At 34.9% G+C, this 8868-nt stretch overlaps 1 pseudogene; it reads left to right on the top strand.

Moving 5' to 3' along the window:
- The first annotated feature begins 1055 nt into the window (after positions 1 to 1055).
- LOC122725271 lies at positions 1056 to 7748 on the top strand (annotated as a pseudogene).
- Positions 7749 to 8868: the final 1120 nt, after the last annotated feature.

Here is an 8868-nt window from a genome sequence, read left to right as displayed (position 1 = left end):
AAATATCATAGATATATTTTTTATTCATACAAATGTTGGAAAAAATATTTTGTCATAATTATAATTAATCAGTGATTAGCACTACCATAGTTAGTATAATCCTAGCATGATTTTAGGTGATGATTGATAATATAATTATAGGCATAATTGATCATATCTTGTACTATATAATTCTTGTATTCTATTACACAGAAAGCAAGAAAATAAAAAATATTTTTCTTCCTATAATTCTAGATGGTATCAGAGCGGTTTCGGTTTAAAAGTTTAGTCGATTTTTCCTGCAATCATCATTTACCATAATACATTTCCCAACCTTCTCTAACCGAGATGATTCTTTTAGCCAGAGACCAGCCGATCAATCCTAGGCTATAACTAATCCAATAGCAGACCTGTCACACAAACTCTTTTTGTTAATTCAGAATAACCAAAATGCAAATAAAAAACCAGCAAATCAAATTACTCTTGATTCAGCACAGCCGCTGTCCGATGTGAAGTTGAACAACTCCAATTATGTCGTCTGGGCAAAGACAATGGAGTTGTTTATTATAGAGAGAGAAAAATTAAACCACTTCACTGGGATCCCCCCTCCTCCAGCAGAAACAGATCTAGCCATTCACCTATGGCAAGCCAATGATAGCATCGTCCGAGGATGGATGATCCAGATAGTAGAGCAAAAACTCCGTCCAAATCTATTACAATACAAAGACAAGCAAAGGGCTTTGGAATGCCCTCAAAACCAGGTTCAATGCAGGCAGTAACAAACTAATCATTTATGAGTTACAGTCTAAGGCATACAAGTTAACACAACAAGGAAGCATGCTTGAGGATTTATACAATGATCTCCAGGCCATTTGAGCCAAGATCGATGAAAGACAACCAACCAGAATCAAAGGGGACACTCATATCATTATCCGAACCAGAAAATTCAGGAGGAACGTCTTTATCTTTTTTTGGCCGGGATACAGTCGGAACTCGACCCAGTCCGTCGAGAAATTCTCAACAAAGAGCCATTATTGTCCTTGGATGATGCCTACTCTGGACTCCGCAGTGAAAAGATGCGTCGTGCTATCCATCTTCCTTCCCCATCGCCGGTGAAAGTTGGCCATGACCTTATGGGTGCCAGATTATTGACAAAAAATCGATCAAACATAGACAAGTCATCACTCCAAGATGATAAATCGGGCTTAAAATGCAGCCATTGCGGCGGATCTCAGCACACACGGGACAAATATTTCAAAATCATAGGATACTCGAAGTGGTGGGAGGAGAATAAGGCCCGTAAGAAAAAAGGAATGGGACAGGGCATGGTGAACATAGCAATGGTCGCCGCCAACAGCAACCAAATGGTCGCCTGCGACAGCGGCCAGATCGGGCAAACTGAAGTAAGCTCTGGCAACAGACTGAGTTCAAGGTTGCAATGGCGTTACGTGGAACCAAAAGAGAAGGAGGCACAAATGCCTCAACTAATAGTGAAGGATAGGTATTTTAGGGTTGGAAAAGTCAAATGACCTTTCTATCCCTACCACTTTAAATAATTGTGTTGGCCACGTTAATAATGTGCATAGTACTAGTGGTTGGATATTTGATTCAGGAGCCACAGACACTATGACCAATGATCTTTCAGATATTGTTTCCCGAACTCCACCCACCAAATCCAATATCCTAAACGCTACCGGTGGCTCATTTCCAGTCATCGGTGGTGGTATCATTTCTGTAACCCCCACTTTAAATGTCTTCAACTGCCTCTATGTACCCTCCTTATCTTACAAATTACTCTCTGTCAGTCAAATCACCAAGTAGTTAAATTGTAAAGTACTCTTGTATCCTCATTTTTGTGTTTTGTAGGATATTCATACGGACACGGTACTGGGCCGTGGTTTTAAGAAAGATGGACTGTACTATGTGGAGGAAGTTTCGAACACTGGATCGGCTCACTTAGCTCAAGGGTCTTCAACCCGACAGTTATGGCTCTGGCACCGGTACTTTGGCCATTCCTCAAGTGAATATCTTCGTGCTTTGTTTCCTGAATTTAAATCCATTGATATCCCTGTTTGTTCTTCATGTGTGCTTATTAAAAGTCATAAGAGTACTTATCATATTTCTGCAAATAAATCTGATACTTCATTCTCAATAATACACTCTAATGTATGGAGCCTGCCTCGAAAACTGTTTCTCATGATTATAGATACTTTGTTACTTTTATTGATAATTGCACTTGTGTTACTTGGATCTACTTGTTGAAACATAAATACAAAGTGGCTGAAAAATTTTGTGACTTTTTTCGCATGATTAAAATCCAATTTCACAGCACCATTCAAGTCATTCAGTCTGACAATGGGGAGGAATTTGTCAACAATCATCTTTAAACCTTTTTTTGGGACAATGGGGTCATTCACCAAACTACTTGTCCTTATACCCCACAGCAAAATGGGGTCACCGAAAGAAAAAATCAGCACATCCTTGAAACCACCCGAGCCTTATTGTTTGAAGCCCGAGTTCCTTCTAAGTTTTGGTCCGAAGCAATTGTTACTTCTATTTACCTCATTAATAGACTCCCGTCTCGAGTCCTTAATTTCTAATCTCCATTGCATACCTTGTCTTCTTATCACACCATCCCTTCCCATCTAAACCTTTCATCCAAAATTTTTTGTTGCACGGTCTATGTTCACATTCCTAAATCACATCGCACTAAACTTGATCCATGTGCTCTTAAGTGTATGTTCCTCGGTTATGGTGTCCATAAAAAGGGCTATCAGTGTTTTGACCCAATCTCTAAACTGCTCTTCACCTCTATGGACTGCACTTTTCTTGAAGACGAGTATTTGTTTCTCCTCACCAATTGGTAGTGAGGGGGAAAATATAATAGAACCACCACTTCCAAGTTGGCTTAGCTATCCTCAGGGGGGAGTCAGAGACTATCCATCCACTTTCCCTTCTTGAATCTACATCAGAACTTGGAGACACTAGTCATCTAATACAGTCCTCAATCTCAACGCCACAATTAGAGCCTGCCACCATAGAATATCCTGAGGAATACATCACTGAGGTATATGAATCTGAACCCTTTCCTTCATCTAATAACTTTACTATTGAACCCATCTCCCTTAAGTCTCCTGAAATAGGCCATTATATACTACCCCCTCGGAGTAACAGAGGAGTTCCACCTAGGAGATATGATCCAGAATTCGAGGCAGCCAGATCTAAGTATCTTATGGCAAATATTACTAGAGGAGAGAATCTATCACCTCAGTTTATCACACTACAGAAAAATATTTGCTTAGAATTGATACCAAAAGATGCCATAGAGGCCCAGAAGGACAAGAGATGGATTGAAGTAATGGAGATCGAGATGGATGCCTTTGAGAAAAATAAAATCTGGGAGAAATGCTGGCTACCCAAGGGAAAATGACCAGTGGGATGCAAATGGGTGTTTACGGTAAAGTATAAGCCGGATGGAACGGTGGATAGATATAAAGCCCAACTGGTAGCAAAAGGATACACTCAGACCTATGGAGTCGACTACTCCGAAACGTTCTTTCCAGTAGTAAAAATTGATACAATATGGGGTCCTATTCTCTCTTGCTGCAAACCAAGACTGTCCACTTCACCAATTTGATGTGAAGAATACTTTCCTGCATGGCAATCTGAAAGAGGAAGTTTACATGGATGCTCCACCAGGATTCACGATTGGAGAAGTGTGTCGATTAAGGCGAGCCTTGTATGGGTTGAAACAGTCTCCCAGAGCATGGTTTGGGAGATTTACCTAAGCAATGAAGAAATATGGATATCGGCAGAGTAACTCCGATCACACCCTGTTCTTGAAGAGATGAGGAAGAAAAATCACGTGTTGGATAATATACATGGATGATATGATTATAACAGGAGACGATGTGGACAAGATCAAACGGCTGAGGGATAACTTATTCCAAGAATTTGAGATGAAAGACCTGGGGGGTTAAAATACTTCCTTGAGATTGAAGTTCTTAGGTCAGACCAGGGAATCCTGATATCACAGAGAAAATACATCCTTGATCTGTTAGCCGAAATAGGAATGATAGACTGCAAGCCGGTTGATACTCCAGTAATGGTCAATCATGAGTTGAAAAAAGATTCAGAAGAAGGACCAGCGGATAGGGGGAGGTACTAGAGACTGGTAGGAAAGCTTATTTACTTATTGCACACCAGACCAGACGTGGCGTATGCTGTGAGTTTAGTAAGTCAGTTCATGCACGATCCAAAACAAAACCATATCGAGGCAGCATTGAGGATCATTCGATATCTGAAAGGAACAGCTGGGATGGGCATGTTGTTCAAGAAGAATGGTCATCTCAGTATCAGTGGATAGACGGATGCTAATTGGGTAGGAGACTATGTCGACAGACGATCCACTTCAGGATATTTTATTTTCGTTGGAGGTAACTTCTGCCTTTCTTAAAAGTCTTTGCGGCTATTTGCCTCTAAATCGGTAGTGCATTCCAATCGCAGACGCCCTCTCTTAGTATCTGGAATATGTTTGTTGTTTGTCATTTTTCCTTGTTTGCTGCAGGACATGGTGGCTTTTGGTCCGAGTAAGGAGAGCAACCCTCCTGAATTTTCCTTTTTCAAGTCTATTAGTTCAATTGGTAAGGCCTTTAGGGTTTTTTTTTTTCATGTTCTTCAAAGTGTTACTTAGTGGGATTTCATATCCATATTCTCTGAGGTTATAAGCCTTTTTTTTACCATACAAAGTAACTATATTTATAATGCCTTGAGGGTAAATTACAAGAAAGTGACATGAAAACTTGACAAAGACTCAAAAGAAAGTAAATCAAACCAAAACAAACTAAATAAAATCGAACTAGACAAGACAATAAACCAAATCAAACACAAGCACACAACCAATCCACACAGAAACTAAGCCCACCGTCTAACACCAACGCCGAGACAGCAACAACATTCATGACAAAATCTCAAAGCTCACCAAAACGATCCACCTGCATCAAGAAAGGTTAAAACACCACCAAAAGCAAACACACAGCACACATGCAGCCATGCGAACGAACAAAAGTATATTTAAGGCATTTAAACCAAGTAAAAGGTATATTTAAGATATACTTTTTTAAAAAAATATATGTTAATTAGTAAAAAAATCTCTGTCAGCCAAACATTTAAATTTTTTTTTTTAATTTTAAATTTTGGTTCCGCGCCTGTGTGAATGGCGTCGGACCAAAACATTTTTTTTTTTCAAATATTAATATATTATAGTAATATATTTATATTATATTAATTTAATAATATTATTTATATTATATTTTTATAATAATAAATATTTTCATAATTTTTAATATATTAATATTTAATATATTTTATTATTAATATTTAAATAAAAAATTATTGATGCTATATAATTTTAATGTCATAAAATTAATATTTTATTGTGATTAATTGCAATTAGACATGTAAAAATAATTCAATCAGATATATTTAGATAAAATTTTTAATTATTTTTCATCATATATTTTATTATTTTTAATATATTAATATATAATAATAGTGTAATTAAATAACACCATAATTTGGTATATGATTTAATTACAAAATAATATTATTTTATAATTTTAAATTTTTTAATACTAACTTTTATAGTATTAGTATATATTAAGAATAATAAATTATATTAATAGAATAATTATATATTAATAATGATATTATTTTTAATTATGGTGTTATTATAATAATATATTAAAAATAATATTAAAATATTTTAAGCTTAATTTTGTAATTTTATAATATCATTGGATTATTTATAATTTAAAAAATAAATTAATTAATTAATTAATATAAATATTTAATATTACAAAATTAAATTTAATATTTATTAAACTGTTTTTATGCGATCGTAGAAATACTGTAATTAAAAAATATAATACTTATTTATCAATAAACTTATAATTATATTATTTTATTATAGTATTATTATATTAATATGTTAAAAAATTAAAATATATTATGAAAATAATTAAAAATAAGGACATTATCGTAGCTTCCGAAAATTAAATTACCCTATTCAACGTGACATCATTATAACTTACTTTCCTTAACTCGTCGAATAATAATTTTAAAAAATTAAAAAAAATTAACAACCTGAGAACCAAAAAAAAAAAAAAAAAAGTATAATCTTGGGTTCACATTCAATGATCACCTTTCCCATTCTCTGGCTCTCCTCTTCTTCTCTTTGCTTTCGGTTACCTTCCTGATTTTCCTCTTTATTCCTTCTTTTCCGTTAGATGCGATCTTTAGTCTATTCTATTATTGTTAATTCTCTAACGTTGTTTGGAGCTAATCAGAATATAAACTCGTCCCTTTTAATGAAGGGCTCCATACGGGGTGGCACAGAGGCAGCTTTCCGTTTTTTATCCGGGGAGAGAAGCGTCGTCTCCGGCCACGGTCATGGCCGCGGCCAAATAAGCAGAAACTTCGACGGTGATAGTTCCAATGCAAGCATGAATGGAACTAGCGCCCCGGATTACGCTTTCTTCAATTTTGGCTCTGCTTCTTCTTCTTTAATTGACTTCCCTTCTTCCCCGATTAGAAAGTCGCCATGGTCATCTCAGGTGGATATAGACTTTGAAGATTCTAAAGATAAAGATAACTGTAATAATGATCAAAATAAAACTCCTAATAATGTGCTTATAAGATCATTGGTACGTGAAGAGGGGCATATATACTCGTTGGCCGCTTCCGGTGATCTTCTGTACACGGGTTCCGACAGCAAGAACGTTCGAGTATGGAAGAATCTGAAGGCGTTTTCTGGGTTTAAATCGAAAAGTGGATTGGTTAAGGCAATTGTAATAACCAATGACAGAGTTTTTACTGGACATCAAGATGGGAAGATAAGGATATGGAAGTTATCTTCGAAGAATACAGGCATTCACAAGCGAGTTGGAACTCTGCCAAAATATAAAGATTATCTTAAGCACTCATTAAAACGCAGTAGTTACATTGAAGTTAGACGCCACAGAAACGTTGTTTGGCTAAAGCATTTTGATGCAATTTCATGTCTTAGCTTAAACGAAGACAAGACTCTTCTTTATTCTACATCATGGGACAAGACTTTCAAAGTATGGAGAATTTCAGACTCGAAATGTCTCGAATCTGTCACCGCTCATGATGATGCAGTAAACTCTATTGTAGCAGGATCTGATGGCTTGGTCTTTACAGGTTCAGCAGATGGAAGCATCAAGGTTTGGAAAAGAGAAATACAAGGGAATTGGACAAAGCACTTCTTTTCTCAAACGTTATTGAAACAAGAATGTGCAGTTACTACACTGGCAGTTAACCCAGAAGCCAACATTATCTACAGCGGCTCATCGGATGGGCTAGTTAACTTCTGGGAGCAAAGGAGCAACCTCTCCCATGGAGGTGTTTTAAAAGGCCATAGATTGGCGGTTCTTTGTCTAGTAACCGCCGGGAGCCTTGTCTTTAGTGGGTCGGCAGATATGGGAATATGTGTGTGGAGAAGACTGGGAAGTTATCATATATGCTTGTCATTGTTGAATGCACATACAGCGCCTATTAAGTGTTTGGCAGCTGAGAAAGATGAGAAATCAAATTCCCAGGAGACTTCATGGCTTTTGTACAGTGGAAGCCTTGATAAGTCGGTGAAGGTATGGAGGGTGTCGGAGAACGCTCCACCAGTGGCTTGGGATGCGTGTGCTAATTTCATACCAATCTCACTGCCACCAGCTCCAAGCTCTAATCGTGCCTGAATGGATGATAGAAGGTACTAGAGATGTGTTCCTATTGTACATGTAAATGTGGTATATAAATGTTACTAGAATATTGTATAAGGTATTCTAAAATTTCACATATATATACTTATTAATTCATTATAAACTTAATACATAAAGAATTTTACATATAAATTTCATCATATATATTATATTTTAGTATGATGAATCAAATCCAACCAATATAGTTTAGAATATTTCGATACATATTCTAATATGTTATTCTATTAATCAGTTTTCGTTGAGCATATTCATTAAGAGATGAAATGTTCTTTTATTAGTTTTCAATATACTTCATACTTATAATTTAAAGTTAAAATGTCTGGTTAAGAAAAAGAGATTGTGTCATTCCATCTCATCAAACATTATTCAGAGTATATAACTATAGGTTGAGCATATATGTATTTAATAATTAACTATGATATACAATGGTTATAAAGTCCATAGAATTTGCTAATATTTATCAATTCACACCTATATATTAATAAAGCCAAATAGCTGAAAAGATCAACGCTCACCACTAAAAAATCTGTAAAATAGTGATTAATTTTAGCGATTAAATAATGGTAGTCACTAAATAGTGACCAATCAACAACCATTTTATAACGATTTGAATAAAAAAGAATTTATATTTAAAAAATTATTTAGCTACCAATTTTTTATTATTATTTGGTCGATAAATAATGACTAATTTTTAAATTATTACTAAATATGGTGGCAATAGATAGTTAATATAGTACCAAATTTAATGATTAATTTAGTGATTAATCTGCGATTATTTTTGACTAAATTAGCGATTAATTTATAATTGCTAAATACTTAAAAATAAAATAATCGTATGACGATAAATTTAGCGATCATTTTGATAATTCATGTATGACTATATTGACAACTAATCAACAACCAATTTTTAATGGTTAAATACTTAAAAAAAGTTAAAATTTCATATGATACTAAATTTAACGACTATTTTAACAATTAATATGTGACTATTCAGTAATGAATTTTTAAGTCGCTAAATACATTAAAAAATAGAGAAATGTTTAAAAAAATTAATTGATTAATAAAATGAAACAATATAAAAAAGACTCAAGCTCTA

The sequence above is a fragment of the Manihot esculenta genome, chromosome 12 (genome assembly GCF_001659605.2).
Source record: "Manihot esculenta cultivar AM560-2 chromosome 12, M.esculenta_v8, whole genome shotgun sequence".
Taxonomy (NCBI): domain Eukaryota; kingdom Viridiplantae; phylum Streptophyta; class Magnoliopsida; order Malpighiales; family Euphorbiaceae; genus Manihot; species Manihot esculenta.
The sequence above is the reverse complement of the archived record's forward strand: the minus strand, read 5'-3'. Positions and strand labels throughout refer to the sequence as shown.